The sequence below is a fragment of the Acinonyx jubatus genome, chromosome B1 (assembly GCF_027475565.1).
Source record: "Acinonyx jubatus isolate Ajub_Pintada_27869175 chromosome B1, VMU_Ajub_asm_v1.0, whole genome shotgun sequence".
NCBI classification, from domain to species: Eukaryota; Metazoa; Chordata; class Mammalia; order Carnivora; family Felidae; genus Acinonyx; species Acinonyx jubatus.
In genome coordinates this window covers 120,095,248-120,118,863 of record NC_069382.1, presented here as the reverse complement: position 1 = coordinate 120,118,863, position 23,616 = coordinate 120,095,248, and the positions used below count along the sequence as shown (strand labels likewise).

The following is a 23,616-nucleotide window of genomic DNA, read 5'->3' as shown; positions in this document are numbered from 1 at the left end:
TGACTACGTTTCCTGTGCTGTGCCTTTTATTCCCATGCCTTATTCATTCCATGACTGGGAGCCTGTATCTCCCACTCCCCTTCATCCATTTTGCCTACCCCCCACACATGTGCTCCTGTCTGTTTATGAACATTTTGAACAAAGTCTTGCAGTAGGTTCTTTCAAAGAAGCAGTGGCAAAGTCAGGTGATGAACTGGGTCTCCAGGAAGAAAGTTGAGTAGCTGAGCATCTTGTGGGTTGGAGTTGGAAAGGAAGGAAGGAATTGCCCTTCCAACATACAGCATCTTTGAAATGCAACCCTGTCCTCTGAAATTCTTTCTCCTTTTGTATCAAAGTTCCTGATAATGCAGCGTATTTCTGGAACTCATCATTGATGGAGATATTACCATATTGTATTTTATAAGGATTATCTTTACATTCCTCACATTATGTCATACCACCCCTAGATAACTACTGTAAGTTAGGTGATTGGGTATAACTATCAGAGCTTCTTATGAAGCTCATCGATCTTATAAAGATCATTGTTGGTTTGCAGACTTTGTGGTGGTCAGTGGGGATCTTTTTTTTTTTTTTAAGCTTATTTATTTATTTATTTTGAGAGGGACAGAGAGACAGAGAAGCCCAGGCACGCTCTGCGCTGATAGGACCCACCAGTGTCGGGCTCGAACTCATGACCCATAAGATCATGACTTGAGTCAAAGTCAAGATGCTTAATCGACTGAACCACCCAGATGCCCCAGTGGAGATCTTTTTATTGACATGCTTATATTATAAACAAACGTGTTGGCATTTTGGCATGAGTTATACTTATATTCCAGTAGAACTTATAAAAAGCAAGCCTCTGGGGCACCTGGGTGGCTCAGTCGGTTAAGTGTCTGACTTTGGCTCCTGTCATGATCTTGCAGCTCATGGGTTCGAGCCCCATGTCGGCCTCTGTGCTGACAGCTCAGAGCCTGGAGCCTGCTTTGGAGTCTGTGTCTCCCTCTCTCTCTGTCCCTCAACTCACACTCTGTCTCTCTCTCAAAAAATAAATAAACTTTTTTTTTTTTTTTTTTTTTAAGCAGCATTTGGTAGGTAATCAAAAGTGGAACAAGTCTTTAATGAATTTTTTAGAGATTGAAGGGCTGTTGGTAGTAGGTGTGATCTTATATTGTTCATACAGTTTGTGGATAGATGTTTTAGTCGCTTTTTTTCTTTTTTCTTTCTTTTTTTTTGGTGAGTCTGACATACAAAAAATTATTTGGCATAGAAAATTTTTAGTTTGGTCTTAGTAAAATTGGCAGGGGTGGCGTGACAGACACATAAGCACATAGCTAAGCGCATGCTTAGCTGCTCTAGATGTTAGGAGGGAAAAGCAATGGCATGGTAACTCTTGTATTAATTACTGAGGAATTGTCCTTGGTATTAATAGCAAACCCATTTAGTAGATATAATATAGACAGGCATACTCTGTAAAGCAACTATTGTGAATCTCTGCATATCAAAGATTTAATGTAATGGAGTATAAATATAATTACTACCCTTTCTGCTTGATCATGAACCTCTCCTGACCTCACAGTTTCAACATGAAGCATTTGCTTATTCATGCTTGGGCAGGTAGTACTCCTAGCTCAACAATTACACCTTTTTCTTTTGATTTCTTTGATTAGTATCAGTCTTGTGTGTGGCTTTGAATAAAGAGCAGTTCAACACACTCTGTAAGCTGTGTCTTGTCTCAACATGTTTGGCAGCTATAGTTAAACCTGGGAGAGGGACCCTGTAATTCTTCCCCCGAGTTATATATTGCAATATATCTCTTGTAGCACTCGCTATTCGCAATAGCTAAGTTGTGGAAACAACCAGAGTGTCCATGGGTGGGTGAATGGATAAATAAAACGTGGCATATACACATAGTGGAATACTATACAGCCTTAAAAAATGAGATTCTGCAGTGTGCCATAACATATATTAACTGATACAAGCCAGTTAACAGACACTACATGATTCCAGTTACATGAGGTATCTAAAATAGTCAAATTCATAGAACCAAAGAATATAATGGTAGCTGCCAGGGGCTGGGAGGAGGGAGAAGTGGAAGGTGCTAATCAGGCATTAAGTTTCAGTCACACACACACACACACACACACACACCCCTCTAGAATAAGCTCTAGAGGTCTGCTGTTCAACATTTTACCTACAACAAGGAAAATTATATTGACACTTAAAAAAAATTCTCTCCTATTTTTGTCTCCAGTAACTTACCTGTTTTACCATAAAATTCAGTAGGGACTTCTTCTTGATACACTAGAGCTGTGCCATGTCTGTTGGAAAGCATTCTTAAAAACGCTGTTAGCTGGGGTCTGCTAGTGTCCCATTTATCTGGGTCATAGCTCAGGCCTCTAGTGGTTAGGATAAAAAAGATAAATTGTGACTGTAGCAATTTCCTTAATAAAGTAAGAGGAGACAGAGACTTCTCCATATTGTAAACCTGTCTTTAATGATTTTCCCTTGATGAAAGGTACAAAAGGGCAACCTTTTATATCACGTTCCGAAGGCTACTTTGTCTTATCCATCAAGCTATGACGTTAAATCACTCAGTAAAATAGGTAAATGTAAGTGCCATTAGACCTGCCTTGGCTTCCCCCTCCCTCCCTCAAATGGGACGTGACTTTTTGGGTGAAGGGATTTATTTTATTCCTGGTTGTTTTGCTAATTGGTACTACTGATAGGTTTGATTATTTGAATACTGATAACTGCATTGTTCACTACTAAGCAAATGCAGAGAAAAATATAAATGCAGTTATTGTGTGAATAATTTAGTATTGTTTTTGAATTGAGGTTTTATGTACCTTAAAGTCAGGATCTATATATAAGTATTATCTTTTTTTTTCTTTCCTAAATTGTTTTCGTTAGATTTTGAGTAGAATTAAAAACTACTGGTAAATCATCCATAGAATCTAAAAAGAAAAAAAAAAAGACATGGTAAATGCCTAAGCGCTTAAGTTATTAAAAAGAATATTACTAGTAAAACAAGTAAAACCAGAAGGCTCCGATGCTTTCCTCACACAAGAGGTACTACATATCCTGAATTTTGTGTTTATCATTCATTTGCTTTCCCATATGTTTGATTCCTTAGATAATGCATTGTTTACTTTTGATGTTTTTGAAAATTTTGTAAATGAAATCACTGCTAGTATTCTTGTGCAACTTGCTTTCTTCGTTTAACATTAAGTTCTTAAGATTCATTCGTGTTGTGTGCAGCTCTAGCTCATTCATTTTCATTCTCTATGGTATTCCAATGAATTCATATATCATAGTTTATTCATTTCTTTGTTAATGGAAATTTGGGTTGTTCTAAGTTTTTGTTATTTTAAACAGTGCTGCTTTAAATAGTCTTGTACCTAGCTCTTGGTGCCTGTGTGCAAGAGTTTCTCCTGGGTATATACCCAGGAGAAAAATTCTTGAGTCATAGGATACGTATGTGTTTAGCTTTATTTTGATGGTGCCAAATTGTTTTTCAATGCGCTTGTACTTCTACTCCCATCATCCAAAACTTTATATTGTTCTATATCCTAGCTAGGACTTGAAATTAACAGACATTTTGATTTTTGTCAATCTGGTCTTTTGTGTTACTTCTGAATAACAACATTCATTGGGTTATTTGTATGTTTGTAAACCTGAAAAAATTTAACTGTCCTCAGGGACTTAATAGTTACTTGTACAAACAGGAAGTACTTTAAAAAAGACAAGTGATTGAATCATTGTGTTGTGCACATGAAAGTAATATTATATGCAAGTATACTTCTCTTAAGAAAAATAACAAGGGGGCGCCTGGGTGGCGCAGTCGGTTAGGCGTCCGACTTCAGCCAGGTCACGATCTCGCGGTCCGTGAGTTCGAGCCCCGCGTCGGGCTCTGGGCTGATGGCTTGGAGCCTGGAGCCTGTTTCCGATTCTGTGTCTCCCTCTCTCTCTGCCCCTCCCCCGTTCATGCTCTGTCTCTCTCTGTCCCAAAAATAAATAAAAAACGTTGAAAAAAAATTAAAAAAAAAAAATAACAAGGAGGGGCGCCTGGGTGGCTCAGTTGGTTAAGCATCCATCTCTTTGTTTTGGCTCAGGTCATGATCTCATGGTTCATGGGTTCAAGCCCCACATCGAGCTCTGTGCTGACAGCACGGAGCCTGCTTGGGATTCTGTCTCCCTCTTTCTCTGCCCCTCCCCTGCTCACTCTCTGTCACTCTCAAAAATAAATAAATAAACATTAAAAAAAGTTTTTTTTTTTTTAAAGAAAGAAAAATAACAAGGAGGTGCTAAGTGAAAGAGACAAATAATTATTTTTTCCTTTATTTTACAATTTTATTAAGTTCCCTAGTTTTTTATTTTGAACAGTTTCAAACCATAGAAAAATTTAAAGGTGAATATTATAACTAATTGCAGTATACTCATCACCTAAATTAATGGTGTGCCTTGCTTGCTTTGTGTCTGCTTGTGTGTATATTGCATTTTTGTATGTATTTGTTGAAACATTTGAGAATAAGTCACAGACAACATGTCACCACAGCCATTAAATATTCAGCATGCGTTCTCTAACGACAAGGACGTTTTTCTTTCTTAACTACAGTGCCATGATTACATTTAAGAAAATTGACAAGGATTCCCTAATGTCGTCTAATAGTCAAGCCTGTTCATATTTCTCAGTTATTCGCTAAGCACGTCTTTAATAGTTGTATGTTTTGCTTTTTGTTATTTTTTGGGATCAAAATCCTGTCAAAGCTCACAGATAGCATTTGATTGTCCTCTCAGCCTTTTTTAATTTGGAAGAGTTCTCTCATCTTTATTTCATGATGCTGACTTTTATAGAGACTAGTCAGTTGTCTTATAGAGTGTCACACATTCTTGATTTTTTGATTATTTCCTTATAGTGTCTTTAAGTTGTTCTTATTTTCCTTAAGCCAGATATTAGGTCCAGAGGCCTAATTGGAATATGTCAAGATTCCCTTGAAAAGACTCCTGGGTGATGCTGTGTGCCTTGTATTGTATCACATCAGGAGGCACAGAACACCCGGTTGTCCCACCACTAAACTTGATCTCTTTGTTAAAGTGCTACCAGATCACCACTGTAAACACATTTTTCACTTAGCAATGACTGTGTAATCTGTGGGGTGATCCTCTGGCACTATGAGAATATGCTTTTTTTCAACATGCTTTCTCCTAGTGGTTTTAGTATCCATTAATGATGCTTGTCTGATAATTATTCCAATAGGGGTTGCAAATGGTGATTCCCCTCCCCACTGCATTCTGGCATTTAATAGCTGATTTTTTTTTCTTGTAAGGAAGAGTTTATCTTTATCAATTGGCTAATAAATTATGTTCCACCTAAAAACGTACTATAGTGTTTATTTATTTTTGAGAGAGGGAGACAGAGCACGAGTGGAAGAGTGGCAGAGAGAGAGAGGGAGACACAGAATCCGAAGCAGGCTCCAGGCTCTGAGCGGTCAGCACAGAGCCTGACGCGGGGCTCGAACCCACGGACTGAGAGATCATGACCTGAGCCAAAGTCGGCCGCCCAACCAACTGAGCCACCCAGGCGCCCCAAAACGTACTATAATATTCCTACTAAAAAGACATGTAATGGTAATGCATCGCTCACTTTAAACGGTCACAAATGTTTGTTGGAGTTTTCACATTTTTCAGTATAGGGACCTTTGAATTTTTTTCCCCTTCATTAAGCATTAAAATAAGTTACAGTCCTTACTCTTTTTGATGTTCAAATTGTCTCAGATTCAGTCAGTGGTACCACTTTCAAAGTGACTTCTGTATCTTTTTGACCTTCCTTCATTAGTCTCTGATTGCTTCCTGGCTTTCTGCTACAAGACAAATCAGATTTACCTTGTTATTTCCCTATCCCAGACATAGAATCAGTCCTGTCTCTAAGGAGCTCTTGTTTTTGGTAGGAATGTCTTTAGAAATCCAGATCTGGGTGCTTTAAGTATGTTTCATGCTCCTGGAGGGTCCTTGTCTCTAGGAAAAGGAGTAGTAAGATCTTCAGGAAATTTTGCTGATGACCATATGAGGGACATAAATCAAACCTCTACAGGGCAGTTTTTCTAAAGGAGTACACTAAATAGGTGAAAAAATGCTATAGGTAAGGACAGGTCCTAGAAGACCTCCTGAAGGAGGTGAGTTAAGAACTGGATTTTGATAAATTACAAAAATAAGTGAAAGTGAAAAAGTGAATCAGAAGGTGTGCATTAGGGTGTAGGAGAGGACATTCTTTCCAGGGGAAGGATGAACTTATGGAAGTAGAGATCCAAGCTGAGAAGGTGTTGTGTCATAGCAAATAGAGTAGCTTTACTGTAGTGAAGAGTAGGAGTAGTTAGTAGGGACAGAGACCTTGCTGTTCCCTTAAGTATATTTTTTGAAAATGTAAATATCTCCTTTTGGCTTTCATTGTAAAAAGCAGTACATGATCTTTGCATAAATTTAATAGAAGCATGTAAAGTAAAAAGTCCATCATGATGATACCTAGAAGAATGCCTGCATTTAAAACCTGGCTTTATGTTTTTTGGACATGTTAATTAATCTGTCTGTGTCTCAGTTTTCTCATCTGTAAAATGGGATGATAATATTACCTACCTCTTAGAGTTGTAGGATTAACAGCATTGATACATGGTAAGCGTCTAAATCTGTGCTTGGCATATAGTACATGCTCAAATGTTAGCTGTTTTTAATTTTTCAAAACAAAAATGAGGTCATTGCTCTTACATAGAGCTATTCAGTTTTAGAACTTAACCTTTTTTCTTTTTTTTCCCTTAAATTTATTCTGGAAGAGAGCGTGCATGAGTCAGGGGGAGGGACAGAGAGAGAGGGAGAGAGAATCCCAAACAGGGATTCTGACATGGGGCTTGATGCTATGAACCATGAGATCATGACCTGAGCTGAAATCAAGAGTCGGTCTTAACTGACTGAGCCACCCAGGTGCCCCTTAACTTTTTTTAAAGTTATGTCTTTTTTTTTCTTATTGTAAAAAAAACCCACAAACGACCACTGTCACCATTTTTAAGTGTACAATTTTGGTAGTGTTAAGTATATGTACTACATTGTTGTTGTGCAGATCTCCAGAAATGTTTCATTTTGCAGAACTGAAACCCATTAAATAACAACTCTCCTTTACTCCCTTCTTCTAGCCTAGCTAACCACCATTGTGCTTTCTTTATACATGAATTTGAATATTTTAGATACTTCATACAAGTGGAATCACATAGTATTTGTCCTTTTGTGACTGGCTTATTTCACTTAACATAGTGTCCTTAAGGTTCATCCATGGTGTAGCAAGTGACAGGATTTACTTCCTTTTTATGGCTGCAGAGTGTTCCATTGTGTGTATGTACCACATTTTGTTTGTCTGTTCATCCTTTGGTAGACATTTGGGTTGCTCCCATCTCTTGGCTATTGAGAACAGTGCTGCTGCTGAATGTGCTGTCCAGATGTCTCTTTGACCCTGCTTTCAATTCTTTTGGATATATATTCCGAAGAGGGATTGCTGGATCTTTAACTAGTTATATGTTCATTTTTTGAGGAACCATCATACTGTTTTCTATAGCAGCTACATTATCCCAGTATGGTTTACATAGTAGTTTACAGTTCCACCAACAGTACACAAACATCCCAGCTTCTCCAAATCCCTGCCAGTATTTTCAGGTTTTTTTGATAGTAGCTTATCCTAGTGGGTGTGAGATGATATGTCATTGGGTTTTGATTTATATTTCTCTGATGACTAGTGATATTGAGCATCTTTTCAGATGCTTATTGGCCTTTTTATTTATTTTTTTAAAATCATTGTTGGAGAAATGTCTGTTGAAGTCCTTTGCCCATTTTTTAAATCAGGTTATGTGATTTTTTTCTAGTTGGGTTGTAGGAGTCTTTGTATATTCTGGATATTCACCCCTTATCAGATATGTGATTTGCATATCTTTTTTACCATTCCATAGGTTGCCTCTTCACCTTTGATTGTGTCCTTTGATGAGCAAAAGTCTTAATGTTTGATGTAGTCCCACTTTATTTTTGCTTGTGTTGCCTTTTCTTTTTGGTGTCACATGCAAGAAATCATTGTATCTAATGTCATGAAGCTTTTCCCCTGAGTTTTATGGTTTTAGGCCTTATGTTTACTTCTTTAACCAATTTTGAGTTAATTTTTATATATGGTGTAAGATAAGGGTCCAACTTCATCTTTTGCATGTGGATCTCTAGTTTTCCTAACACCATTTATTGAAGGGACTGTCCTTTCCGTATTGAGTGGTGTTGGTACTCTAATAAGGTCATTTAACTATATATCTGGGGGTTTATTTCTGGACTCCATTCTATTCCAGTTGTCTCTATATTTGTCTTAATGGCAGTATCATACCGTTTTGATTATTGTAGCTTTGTAGTATGCTGTATGTATGTAGTATGTAGTATGACACTTTGTAGAAGTGTCAGTCTTCTGAGTTGGTTCTTTTTAAAACTAATTGTTTTGGTTGTTTGGGGTCCCTTTAGATTCTATATGAATGTTAGGATGACTCTTCATTTCTGCAAAATAAGTTTTTGAGATTTTAATAGTGATTTTGTTGAATCTATAGATTGCTTTGGGTAGTACTGACATCTTAACAGTATTAAGTCATTCAATCCATAAACAGGACTGCTTTCCATTTGTATGTGCCTTTAATTTCAGCACTGTTTTGTAATTTTCTGTGTATAAGTCCCTTGCCTTGTTAGATTTATTTCTAGGTATTTTATTCTTTTTGATGTTATAAATGGAGTTGTTAATTTCCTTTTCAGATTATTCACTGTTAGTATATAGAAACATTGTTGCATGTTGATTTTGTATCCTTCAACTTCACTGATTTTGCGTATTAGTTCTAATAGTTTTTCACTTTAGAATCTTTAAGAAGTTTTCTACATATAAGATTATGTCATCTGTGAACTAAGATAATTTTGCTTTTCCTTTCTAGTTGGAAGCCCTTTATTTCTCTTTCTTGCTTAATTGCTCTGGCTAAGAATTCCAATACTGTGTTGAATAGCAGTGGTGAGAGTGGGCATCCTTGAGTTATTTCTGGTCTTAGAGGAAAAGCTTTCACTCTTTTTCCATTGACTGTGATGTTAGCTGTTGGCTTTTATTATGTTGAGGTAGTTTCTTCTGTTCCTAACTTAAGTGTTTTTATCATTGAAAGCGTGTTGACTCTTGTCAAATGTTTTTCCTGCATCAATTGATAATTACTTTGATTTTTGTCCTTCATTCTGTTAATGTAGTGTTGAATTTTATATACTGATCAGTTGACTTTGTGTGTGTTGAACCATCCTTGCATTCCAGGAACCCATGTCATCATGGTGTATAATTTTTTAAATGTGTTGTTGGATTTGGCTTGCTAATGTTTTGTTGAGGATTTTTGCATCAATATATTTTTTATTTTTATTTTTTTTAATGTTTTTTATTTATTTTTGAGAGAGACAGAGACAGAATGTGAGTAGGTTGGGGGCAGAGAGAGAGGGAGACACAGAATCGGAAGCAGGCTCCAGGCTCTGAGCTGTCAGCGCAGAGCCCGATGTGGGGCTTGAACTCAGGAGTCGTGAGATCGTGACCTGAGCCGAAGTCGGATGCTCAACCAATTGAGCCACCCAGGTGCCCCTGCATCAATATTAATCAGGGATATTGGTTTGTAGATTTGTTGTGGTGTCTTTTGTCTGGCTTTGGTATCAGGATATCACTGGCTTTGTAGAATGAACACACTGAGAATTTACCCTCTTTATTGTTAGTTGAGTTTTCTCTCTTTTTTTCTAAGTAGCTAAGGGTTTGTCAATTTTGTTGATCTTTTAAAAAATATTCCACTCTTAGTTGTGTTCATTCTTACCCCCCACCATTGTTTTTTATCTTTTATTAATCTGTTGTAATCTTTATCATTTCCTTTCTTCTGCTAGCTTTAGATTAGGTATGTTCTTTTTTAAAGTTCCCTGAGGTGTAAAGTTAGTGTTATTAATTTGAGATCTTTTTTCCTTTTTAATGTGTGAATTTATAGCTATAAACTTCACTTATCCTGCATCCCATAAATTTTGGTATGTTGTGTTTTGTTCTCATTTGTCTCAAGGTATTTGGTAATTTTCTTTGTGTCATTCTCTTTGACCCATTGATTGTTTAAGAGCACATTGTTTAGGGGTGCCTGGATGGTTCAGTTGGTTGAGTGTCCAACTTTGGCTCAGGTCATGACACTGCGGTTTGAGGGTTCCGCCCACATTGGGCTAGCTGCTCTCAGCATGGAGTCTGCTTTGGATGCTCTTGTCTCCCTCTCTTTCTGCCCCTCCCCCACTCATGCTCTGTCTCTCAAAATTAAAAACATTAAAAAAGGAGAGTACATTGTTTAATTTCCACACATTTGTGGATTTTTCCAGTTTTCCTTCTAATTTACTTTTTTTTTTTTAACACTAAAACATTGTAGAATTCTTTGTATGCTTGAAAGTAAGGTTATTTCCATTACTTTTAATAATGATGTAGGGTTTATTTGCATGGTTGAATCAGAATTTAAACCATATTATATTGATGGATGTCTAAACTCTCTTTAGCTTTTCACAATTATAAACAATACTGCAGTGAGCCTTAAATTGCATGTTTGCTTGTTTGTCAGGTTATTTTCCTTGGCTAAGTTTTTGGAAGTGGATATTATGATGAGCACTGAGTAATGTATAGAATTGTTGCATCAGTACGTTGTTCACCTGAAACTAATATAACTGTATATCAATTATACTTAAATATATAAATTTTTTGGAGGGAAGTGGAATTACTGGCTCAAATGGTATTTTTCTGTGTGGGAATATATATTTATATGTGTTGTATATTTATATACATGTTATATTTGATACATGGAGCCTTCTTGGTATCAGTTGATCATTCAAGACTCATTAACACTGAATGGTGTGTCTGTTTACTCAGACCCTTATCAACATGAATTGATTTTAGTTTTGAGAGGGCAGAAAAGAACAAGATAATACAGGTTCTTAAGGAGGCAGGAGTAGGTAGGTGTTCACATTAGGAAAATCATTTAATGTTAATTCTAGCAACTACTTGTAGGATGGTTTGTGGTTTGGAATAAGAAAAGATTGGAGAGAGGAGAGGGTTCTGGTAAGGATACCATTTGGTAAGCTGTTTTGGTAATTTGACATGTCAGTAGAGCCTAAAATAGGGTGGGGATATTGGGATTAACTAGATAAGAATAAAATAGGAAAAGACTTGTTCTAGCAGTGAAATGAAAACACAGGTCTCTTAATTCTGTTGGTACTTTATTGCTCTCCAGTGATTCACAATCCTGGAAATAAATAAGAATCCCCTATGTAGCCTGTCCTCAGAAAAGAAAGCTTTCCAGGTGTTTCTTTTATGTAGCCAGGATTAAGAACCATACTCTCTCATAGCAGCTCCTAAAACTGGTAGACCTTTGCTGGTGCTAAAGAAAAAATACGTTCTCTTGGGGTGAAAACTAAAGGTTTACACAACTAGTTATAAGAGGTAATCAATACACAGTGCTTTGGTGCTGTTAAATAGGTGGAGACTAAAGCAGTGAGACAAAGTGCTCTCAAACAAGCACCAAATAAGTACAGGTGACCTGTTAGGCTTGGTGGTGGGGTGGGGTGTGGTGGACATTTATATAGGGAAGGTAGCATTTGAAATAGACCTGAAGGGATAGGTAAGGCTTCTGAGAACTCAGATGTAAAGGTGAGTGTCAGGAGCACATAGACCAGGTTGTGCAAAGGAAAGGGAAGTGTGTTTGGGGAACTTTAAGTCTAGTTTTAGTTTGGTCATTTGTACATTTCTCAGAGATGAGCAGGGAAAGATTGCCAACTTAAGCATTCAGAGGTTGATTTTTTAGGAAATGGGCAGTCACTCGGGGCTTTGGGTGGTCCTTGGCTGATAACGAATGGAAGAAGAGAAAGAGGGAGATTGTGGTTTAGGGAAGGAACACTGTTCAGTCATCAAGAGTTACTAGGAGATGTGAGAATGTTCTTGACGACCTCAGTGATTTTTGAAGGTCATGACCAGGTTGCTTCATGGCCTCAGCAAGTAAGGGGAAGGTGGGTGCGCTTATACAGGTGAGAGGTGTTTCTTAGGAATATTTTCTTGAATCTTCAGGTATCTTGAAATACAAGCCTTTAGCTAATTAAGCTGTTTCATGAGATAGTTCCCCAGTTTATTTAATGAGAATAATCCTATTAGTCCTCTTATTAAAAAATTGGGATTTGATGTAAGTTTCATGAACTAAATATAAAGCACTCTGAAATCCTTTGAGGAAAGTAGAAGGCTATTTGGTGGAGAGCTACTTTTCAGTGAATGTGTGAAATTTCAAAATGTTAGTTGATGCTGGCTACATTGAAAATACAGTTGGGAGAAAAATCGATGTGGGACAGAGTTGATCTCCAGTGCATCATAAGCTTCTTTAGAATACCAAGTAGTCTGAAAAATGTAAAACGTGTTGTGTTTTTCCAGGAGTATGTTCTTGTTGTAAGTGTTCTTTGCTGAAGCAGAGTCAAGCATGATTATTTTTAAATCTTGGTAATTACTGCATAGCTTGTGACTTTTTAAAACAGATATGAAAAAATAATTTTCCATGAATGCTTAAGGGGTATTTTAAATGTTGATCTTTATATATTATCTTGGGTTGTTTTACTTTGCCCACCATGAAGTGAGGATGGAGAAGGATTTTGAAATATGATCCCTTTAAAAATTTATGCTGCTTTTAGTTTATTCAAAGTTTACCTCAGAATCAAATCAGTGGTACAGATCACAGTGGAATAGATTATTAAGTGAATTGTAGAGGCAGTTAGAAATGTCAGTTCCCACTGAGGGACAGATGGTATTTAAAATCAGTTATTATTATCTTCTGTACTCTTGAAGAAAGGTAAGGTTTGAATGGAGCAGAGGAGGGCATCTGATTATTTAAGCTTAATTGCTTTGAAAGATACATTTAGAGTTGGGCACAGGTGGGAGTGGCACCAGCTCCCTGCTCCTGTCTCAGAGAGCTCTTTTTTTTTTTTAATGTTTATTTTGAGAGAGAGAGAGTGCGTGCGCGTGTGCGAGTGGTGGGAGGGGCAGAGAGAGGATCCCAAGCAGGCTTTGTGAGGTCATTGCCAGGTCCGACGAGGGTCTCGAACTCATGAACCTCGAGATCATGACCTGAGTGGAAATTAAGAGTCGGTTGCTTAACCAACTGAGCCATTCAGGTGCCCCATCTTATTTCCCCTTTACTGAGCTGTCCTTCTTCAGAGCCCTGCCCTGTGAGCTTTGTAGCTGCATAAAAAGAGTGGACCTTGGAACCTGAAAGCCCAACAGCTGTTTGAGCTGGTTCAAGTTATTTAACCCTTTCCTGTTTTAGTTTCCCCATCTGTAAAATGGGAATCTTAATATCCGATTCCTAGGATAAGTGTGAGGTCTGAGTGAGATAACGCATGTAAGGTGCCTGCCACACACACAAAAAAGGCTCTCAACAAATGGTAGTTCCAATCGACAAATGTTGACTGGAGGCTAGACAGGCCTTTATCTCTAATGGACAGTGATCCTCTTAACTCAGCTTGACAGAAACCTTCCTCTATAGATTTTTGCCACCTGGTCCTTTCTATTCATTAAGATGGCAGGAATTTGTATTTTTGAGACAAGACTCTGAAGCAGAGATGTTATGACAGCTTCCCTATTACCTGTTGACCAGTAATAATAAGGGTTGGTATTAATATTGAAATGGTAGTTAGACAGGAAAGGGAAGACAGGGCAGCAAGAAAACCCTGAATTAAGAAATACCAACAATACATACTGAGAGACTTAAAATGCCCACAACTTTGAAAACAAATACTGTGAAGTTGTATTGTGTAGTATAAAAAGGAATAATCTACCATAGTCAGCTAGTTTATTTCAGGGAGTTAGAAATCATGAAATAATAGGAAAAGCTATTAATATAGTAATATATCAAATCATTACATCAAATACAAAAAATTGCTTCTATGGATGCCAAAAATGAATTTCATAGGTTTCAGCACGAGTCTCTAATATTTTTAGAGTAGAAATAGAAAAACTATTTCCTGAATGTGAGAAAAAGTGTAAGAGTCCTCCAATTCTTTTCTTCTTTTTCAAAATTGTTTGAGCAATTCTAGTTTGTTTGCATTTTTATATAAATTTTAGAATTGTACTTTTTTATATCTAAAAGAAAAATCCTGATTGGAATTGCTTAAAACTTATAAATGAATTTGGGGAGAATTGACATCTTTCAGATGTTGAGTTTTCCACTCTGTGCATATAAGATACCTCTCTACTTATTTAGGTCATATTTGATCTCTTATTATTAACTAGTTTTCAGCCTATAGCTGCTGTTCACGTTTTGTTACTTTTATATAATTTTGGGAGGAGTGGTTTTTAATGGTATTGCTCTTGTGTCATTTTCCAGTTATATACTGCCAGTATATAGAAATACAGTGGGTTTTTGTGTGTTGACTCTGTATTTGTAACCTGATATTTTAGTTCTGGGAGTTTTTTCCTTTGTATTTCTAATTTTTTTTATTTATTTGTATTTTTTTTTATTTGAGAGAGAAAGAGCCTGAGCGGGGGGAGAGGGGCAGAAGGAGAGAGGAGAGGAGCAGAGGGAGGGGGAAAGAGAGAGAGAGAGAGAGAGAGAGAGAGAGAAAGAAAATCTTAAGTAGGCTTCATGCTTAGTGTTGAGCTAGAATCAAGAGCTGGACGCTCAACCAACTGAGCCACCCAGGTGCTGCTGTATTTTTATATAGATAATTATGTCATCTTTGAAAGAGGATCCTTCCTTCCCTCCTTCCTTCCTCTCTTTCCCTCTCTCTCCCTCTCTCTCCCCCTTTCTCCCTCTTTCTCCCTCTTTCTCCCTCTTTCTTCCTCTTTCTCCCTCTCCCTCTCTCTCTCTCTCCTCTCTCTCCCTCTCCCTCTTCCTCTTCCTGCCTTCCCTGTCTGTATGCCTTCTATATTTATTTTTCGTGCCTTGTTGAATTAAAAAAAAATTTTTTTTAATGTTTATTTTTGAAGGATAGAGAGACAGAGTGTGAGTGGGGAGGGGCAGAGAGAGAGAGGGAGACACAGGATTGGAAGGAGGCTCCAGGCTCTGAGCTGTCAGCACAGAGCCCGATGCGGGGCTCGAGCCCGCAGACCTTGAGATCATGACCTGAGCTGAAGTCAGACGCTCAACCCACTGAGCCACCCAGATGCCCCTATGTCAAATAGTTTTTAAAAAAAGTTTTCAAAATTTATTTTGAGAGAAAGACAAAGTGAATGAATGGGGGTAGAGAGAGAATCTCAAGCAGACTCTGCACTGTCAGCACAGAGCCTGATGTGGGGCTCAAACCCATGAACCATGAGGTCATGACCTGAGCTGAAATCAAGAGTCAGATGCTTAACTGACTGAACCACCCAAGCACCCCAATATATGTCAAATAATTTTAGATTGTATCCTGGAGATTTTGAATATTATGAGATCTTAAGTCTTGTTTAGATCCTATGGAGAATGTTGATATTTTTGTTTTAGCAGGCTATTAATCTGGTTAGATTCAGGCTATGAGTTCTTACCTGCCTTCTGACCCAGTGCTTGGTCTGAGACTTGGATGATGGATTTTCGATTAGTTCTTTTCTCACAAGCATCAGTTTATTGTATTGTGGACAACTTTCCGTAAGTTCCCTTTCTGGAACAACTTGCAGGTACTTTCTGGTTCTTTGGGAATTCTCTTTTTTGGTCTTCTGGCCAGTAAGCTGCGGTTTAGTTACCTGCTTTGCTGCACACTTCATGACTGTGCCTGTATCTGTGGCCAAATGGAGAGAGGGCAGAGGCAAAAAAAAAAAAAAAAAAAAAAAAGCAGTAGGGTTTAATCCCACCCTCTCTGCACTGATCAGGGAAGGAAAATGCCCCTTCCTCAGAACTTTGGCTCCTACAAACTCATGTAGTAGATGGCCACCTCAGGATCACTTTGGGGTCTGGGGTGTGAGAGGATAGAAGAGAGAGAAGGTGGATACCCATGCTCTTTGAGCATTAGGAGTTCCCTGTCCTGATTTTTTTTTTTTTTAAATCTTTATTTATTTTTGAGAGAGAGAGAGAGACAGCGTATGATCAGGGGAGGAGCAGAGAGAGAGGGAGACACAGAATCTGAAGCAGGCTCCAGGCTCTGAGCCATCAGCACAGAGCCTGACGCGGAGCTCAAACTCACGAACTCTGATTCTTGAACCAAAATTGGAGGATTTCTCCTGGAGCACTCTGTCTTCGTGGCCTGGCTTTCTAAGGGTTGCATAGCTTAGTATTCTGCCAGAGATTGGTCCCAGGTTGTACTCAGACACCTTGGCCAGTAGGCTGGGTTCTCTGATGGTCTACGTGTTAGGAGCAAGTTTGAACTTTGGGTTGCATCCCCTTCCCCACTGTGCAGCTTCTGTGGGCAGTAATGATGCTAGTCAGATACAAAGCTCACCGTAAGCAATAGCTGCCTAATTGCCATCAGTTTTCACAAGCCAGGAATTTGGGCCAGGGTTGACAACATGTTAAAGATAGATATGTAGGTGCATCATCTTTTCAAAGTTAAAATTTAAATTGCTTGAAAAAGTAAAATGGATGACAATTAGAATTGAGCACTTATTGGCCATACATTTAACCTAATTGTTTTCCCAACATAACAGTTGAAGAAAGTGGAACTGAAGAGATACTAAGATTTTTTTTTTCCTCCAGTATCACAGCTTAATAAGTGACCAAGCTAGGATACAAGTCTGTCTGATTTCAAAGTCCATGATTTGAGCCACTGCCCTAACGTTAGTTTTGAAAAGGAATGTTTTACAAAGCCTTGTGGGTTTTGAGTTGTCCCTACTTAGAAACCCTTTATGAATTATGAATTATCCTTAGTAATAAGTAGGCAGTATTTTTTTTAGTAATAAAAAATTAGGTGAATATACTAAATTTTTGGCAACATTTTAAATGCTTCTTTTACCTCTCCTCTCTGATAGTTCTTCCCCTACCCTTTCTTGTTCAGATTGGTACGTACCCCTCCCTCCTGCCCCCATTCAAATTGGTGTGTAAACTTCTGTGTTCTCTAAATGAATCAGTTGGGATAGAGATTTTTTTTAACTTACGGAAATGTGTGTCAGCTTCTGTGAGGGTAAAAAAAGATGTTGAGTGATGCAGAAGCGTTTTTGTTCACTTAACCCATTTAGAAAGGTTTTATAAATAGGTTGTATGAGAGTGCCAACTATATAAAGGCAGATTTTTTTTGTTTTTTTGTTTTTTTAAGTAAGCTATTTGCACAATGAGGGGCTTGAATTCAAGTCACACGCTCTGCCAACTGAGCCAGCCAGGTGCCCCCTAAAGGCAGATCTTACTTTGCAGTTTTGATACGCATGAGTTTTGTTACCATAGTTTAGTTAAACGAAACCAAGTCTCCTAACATCACAGAGTAATTACATAAAGTACAGACTTGAGGGCTAATTCTTCAGTCCTAGGAGCACTATGTAAATCACAGGTGTGCATCTTGATTGGTGACCAGGCACTCCCTTCTTTCAAAACCTGTGATTGGTCACTGTGCATCCGTCATTCGGTTCTCATCCAGACAGATAGCAAAGCCTGTAGTTGTGGTGCTTTCTTGTTTTTCAGTGAGAGCTTCTGTGATACTTTACAAATGTAATTGAAAGAAGGAATCTGTCAACAAAGATGAAAGTGCAGCAAAGAAATGGTAAATGATAATGCTGGAAGTGAAATCTAAATAGAGCATAAGTGGGGTTGTAGAAAAAGTAGCTGACCATGGGAATGTTGGCATAGCTCACCATTCTAGAAACTTGAGACGAGTAGTCAGAGCACCTCTGTGAGGCCAGCTTGTTGACACAATGAGGAAACTGGTTGTGCTGAAAAGAATGACAGTGTCTCAGGGGAAACGATAACCAACAAAAACTTTAAAGGAAGTCTCAGGTTTTGAAAGTGCAAAGGATAAAATTTGGAAGCTGCTCCACATCTAGAAAGGAGAGGGATAATTTGCCAAGCACAAAAAGATGCTCACTCCGTTTCATAAGTTATCAGTGGGAAGAAGGCTAAACGTTGTTCAAACTAGTCTTGATGAGTTTTTATTTTTTAATTTTTTAAAATTTTATTTATTTTTTTAAGCAATCTCTGCACACTCAGCATAGGGCTCCAACTCATGACCTGAGATCAACTGAGATACCCAGGCGCCCCTTGCTAAGTTTTTAAATAAAGAAACAAAACACTCTAATTCTCAGTGTTACAGTGTACATAAGTGTTACTTTTATTCCTTCACCCCCCAGTTCTCTCTATATTTATAACTGACAGAGTTTTTTAATGTTTTATCAAAAAATTTTAAAGGTCATGGAACAATTGTAATTTCTTACAATTTCTTACAAGATTCTTTGTATGGTTATAGCTTGCCCTGGTCATTTTTATGGCTCTGTACTACTGTGCAAAGCAAGGACTGCTTATATTAAAAACCAGTTCTTAAGACCATTCTTTAGGCTATTATTTAGAAAAAGGGGTTTTGGTTTTGATTTTGGGTTTGATGGAGATCAAGGATGCCAGGAATTCAGTCTTTTTCAGGTTATTCCTTGGTTTAAAACTCTTTAGTGGCTTTCTGTTATTAGAGTAGACCAGAATCCTTAACCTAATCTGATCCCTGACTATATCTTTAGCTTTTGTCTTCTTCCTCTTTTAACGGCACCATGTATTTTTTCTTTTTAGCCCTTATGACTTAAACTGTGTAATTGTGTAATTAGCCGTGTAATATTTGTCTAGAACAGGCCTATATTGTTCACTGCTGAATGCCTAGCACCTTGCAAGTGCTTTGGTCATAATGTGCATTCTGTATTTATATGAATAAATGAGTAGAATTGTGTGCATGAGTTTATATGTGCATGGATTTTTTTTTTTCTGTGGAGGGGAATGATTGCTTTCCCAAGATTCTCAAAAGATTCAGTGATCTAAAAAAAGTTAAGTATCACACTAAAGGAATTGATACAGTGGGTATTCAACCTAGATGGTATCATTAGACATAGAAGATGTTTACTTTTTAATTTTAAACTGCATTTGAATATCTAGACATATATATGGCAGTGAGCAAGCATTTTAAATTATTACATTGTAGAACATAAAATTCATTTGAAAAATGGTTATCTATATAATAGCATTTAAAAAATCTCTCTCATAGTTTTATGTAACATATATTACAGTGTGATAGAAGTCCTGTTGAGTGGGAGATTACTTGGTTTCATCTCTCTCTCTCTCTCTGTCTCTCTCTTTTTTTAGGAGAGAGCGTGAGCAGAGGAAGGGCAGAGGGAGAGAGGGAATTTTAAGCAGGCTCCATTACCAGCACAGAGCCTGATGCGGGGTTCGATCTCATGACTGCAAGATCATGACTTGAACCAAAATTAAGAGTTGGACACTTAACTGAGAGAGCCACCCATATGCCCCTTGAATTCATCTTCTGTAAAATTGTAAATTTCTCCTAGTTTTAAAAGTCTGTGTTTTCTTTCTAAAGTTACCTATTGATTTTTTCATATTGATTTTGATTTTATTGATAAAATATTGATATTGATTTTATTCATACTTTAAACTTTAGAGTTTTTTTTAGCACTATATATGTTTTAAAATATTTTGTATAGAAGCTTAACTCATAAAGTAATTTAGATGTTTCTTGATTGGGTTTATGTTTACTGTCTCAACATCATGGAGGCAAAATGTCCATAATTAATTAAAATAACTTTTTGTAACTTTTTTTAAAAAACAATTTTTTTTAACGTTTTATTTATTTTTGAGATAGAGAGAGACAGAGCATGAACGGGGGAGGGGCAGAGAGAGAGGGAGACACAGAATCGGAAGCAGGCTGCAGGCTCTGAGCCATCAGCCCAGAGCCCGACGCGGGGCTCGAACACACGGACCGCGAGATCGTGACCTGAGCTGAAGTCGGACGCTTAACCGACTGAGCCACCCAGGCACCCCGACTTTTTGTAACTTTTTAGTTGGTTATTCAAATTATTTCACATACCTAGACAAATGTTTCTAACTTACAAATCCCCTCCCTGCTTTCCTCTATATCCCATTCTTTCTGTCTGTCTGTCTGTCTGTCTATCTATCTATCTATTTATAATCTCTACACTGAACATGGCGCTCAAACTCATGGCCCTGAGGTCAAGAGTCACATGTTCTTCTTCTGACTGAGCCAGTCCAGTGCCCCCTATTATCCATTTTTTTTTTTTTTTTTTTCCTTTCTAAGGAAGCTCTACCCCAACTTGGGGCTGGAACTCACAACTCTGAGATGAAGAGTCATAGCTCCACCGACTGACCCAGCCAGGCCTCCCTCTTTCCCGTTCTTTTAACAGTATCCTTTGGTCGTTTACTGATTCATTCCCAGACTCTTCTACAATTTCATAGAATTCCTCTCAGTACTGTTAAATACATTTGGCATGTAATCGGTTTTATCTGGGAACTCTCTGACCTCCAGCCATAACTTGTTCCCTGGGCTTGCTTCAGAACAGTCCTCCTTATATCGCTCTTCAAGCATCGCCCTTTACTTCTCTTTTGTCTGTATCACATCATCCTCTTTCTTGGTTAGTTCTCATGTTTTATGCACTGTCTCCTCCAATAACTTCCTGAGAAAGATGGCACAGGAGGTAGATTTTTGAGATTCTGAAAATGTCTTGTTATATACCCTGACACTTGATTTTCAGTTTGGCTGGGTTTGGAATTCTAGTTTGGAAATTGTTTTCTCAGAATTTTTATATTCTCCATTTTCATTTAGCTTCCAGTGTTGAAAAGTCTGTTGCCATGGGATTCATAATCTTTTGCATATTTATGCCCCCCTCGCCCCCCTTCTCTGGAAGCTTATTGGATCTTCTCTTATCTCAGTGTTGAGAAATTTCATATTGTATCCTTGGGCAAGTTGCGTTTTATTCTTTGGGGGTCTTTTCAGTCTGGAAACTCCTGTCTTTCAGTTATGGAAAACTTTTATTTCTTTGATTTCTCCTCGCCCTTTTCTTTCTGAAATTTTATTATTCAGATGTTAGACTTGTTGGTTTTTTTTTTTTTTTTAAGATTTAAAAAAAATTTTTTATTTGTAAGTAATTTTCTACACCATTATGGAGCTCGGACTTACAACCCCGAGGTAGAGTCGCATGCTCTACTGACTGAATCAGCCAGGTGCCCCAGACTTGTTGGTTGCAAGTCCTTTGTTTCACAAATACCATCTCGTTATTTTCAACTTTTTGTCATTTCAGTCTGCTTTTGGGAGAGGTTAACTTTGAGATCATCATTTCTACTGTCACATTTTTAAGTTTTTGAGAACTTGTAATGTCTTCCATAATTACTTGTAAGATGGAATCCTAGGCTTGTAGAGCTGAAGAGTATCTACAGGGTCACCTTTGATAACCCTGCTCTGTCCAGAAGTCTCTTCTGTATTGTTCTTGACATTTTCTTCTCATTTTTTGATGGTTTTCTGCCTTCTTATGCCCTAATTTCAGTGATGGCAGGAAGAGGGATAGCCAGGCTGAGGGCACAAACTGTGCTTGTGCTTACATAACAATTGGAGTACCTTAGGATTTTGGAGAAGGGGGTGTATGTGATGGGACAAGAATCTGTCCTTAATTTTTTTCAGGGAAGTCTATTTATAGCAGTGCTGCAATAGTGGTTCTATTTGTTCCTAGGAGATGTGTAAGCCACTTTAGCAATATATTGTTCTCATTGAGCAGACATTCAGTTCATTTATTCTAAGCTGGCATAATGAAAATGAATTGAAAATTGTACCAAGCATATTTAGCATGCAGATGGTTTGTCTGGTTTAAGGAAACATTGGAGTCATGGTCTTGAACTGAAGAAAAACATTGGTGCACCTAGCATGCTGCCATGGTGGGATTTTGCTTCTAGGCCTGGCCGACTTTTAGACTGGTATTCTAGGACCCACCCTGAATACCTCACTCCTTTCTTTCCTCGTCCCTGAACTTTTCCTTGCTGAATGTCTTACTGCCATAAACATCTTTGTTACCAGCTAGGGTGGGAGAAGGGAAAAACAAGTGAAACTCCAATCTGTCTCCTCCCTCTTGTCAGTCTTATCCATGATGATGAATAATTTGGAAAGGGGAGGAAAAGAAGAGGTTGAAATTGCTGACTGAAATTAAGTTTCTTAAAATAAGTCATGTGCCTTTGCTCATCCCATTCAAAAATTACCATGCAAAGGGGCGCCTGGGTGGCTGTGTTGGTTAGTGTCCAACTTCGGCTTAGGTCATGATCTCATGGTTCGTGAGTTTGAGCCCCATGTCGAACTATGCTGGCAGCTCAGAGCCTGGAGCCTGCTTTGGGTTCTGTGTCTCCCTGTCTCTCTTCCCCTCCCTGGCTCATTCCTTCTCTCTCTTTCTCCCTCTCTCTCTCTCTCTCTCTCTCTCTCTCTCTCAAATAAGTAAGTATAAAAACATTTTAAGACATAAATAAAAATCACCATGCATGATTGGGAGTTGACCCCATGAATAAGTACATGTAAGCAAAAAAAGCTTCAAGAAGACTGTAATTGATCCTTCACCGTCATTGTAGTAATTGGATTCATTCTTTTGCTGTGCCCTGGTGTCTTGTTATTTACTGTCTTAGTTTCCTGTGGCTGCTGTTAACAAATTGCCACATAGTGGCATAAAACAACAGCAGAGTATTCTTTCATAGTTCTGGAGGTGGAAGTCCAAAATCAGTTTCACTGAGTCTAAATCAAGGTGATGGTGGGGCCATGCTCCCTGCAGAGGCTCTACGACATTTCTCCAATCTCTACCCTTCTGGCCATATTACCTTTTTTCCTGTGTGGGTGAACCTCTCTTTGCCTCTCTTTTATAAGGATACTCATGATGATGGTATTTAGGGCCTACTTGTGTAATCCAGGATAGTCTCCCTATCATAAGCACAGGGCCTGATGTGAGGCTTGAACTCACGAACCCTGAGATCATGACCTGAGCTGAAGTTAGATGCTTAACTGACTGAGCCACCCAGGTGCCTCTGACCTGGGTTTTCTGAATGCAAACAGTTACAGGCTGTGTAGGGTACAAGGAGAGGAAAGGAGAAGTAGTGAACATCCTGGCCCTGGAGGGAGAAACCAACCCCTCAGAGCCCGTGGACAACCTTTAGGGAGAGTAGCTTTAGCGACACTGGTGTCATGTAGTTTAATTACTAATTAGTCCTAGGGAGGCTTTCTACTTTTGTCTTAGCTTTTCCTTATCCATTACTTACTCTTTTATGTTTGCAAAGTCAAAACATTTGTAGGAGTTTGTGAATTCTCTTAGTATTTGTACTGATTTGTTTGAGTGATTTTTAAACTCTTTGAGGGAAATACTATAAAAATCAAAGCATAAATAAGATCTATGGTTGAATTCATTTTTCTAATTTATTACTTGAGTTCATTATTTGAATTCAATTTATTACTTGAGTTCATTTTCCCAATATAGTATTTCCTATTGGTGTCTGAAATATGTCATATGAACTTTTTTCCTAAGTGAAAAGTCCAATCTTTCACATCATTCATCCATTCTGATCAATCAGTAAGTACGCACTGAATCTCCACTGTGTAGCAGCCACTACGGTTGCCTCTGGGCATGTGATGGTAAACTTGACAGTGTCCCTT

General features: G+C 38.1%; 1 protein-coding gene across 1 annotated transcript in view; it reads left to right on the top strand.

The window, feature by feature from the left end:
- METAP1 (methionyl aminopeptidase 1) overlaps positions 1-23,616 on the top strand; it is a 57,947-nt gene that overhangs the window by 5,235 nt on the left and 29,096 nt on the right. The gene's annotated exons all lie outside the window — the stretch shown is intronic.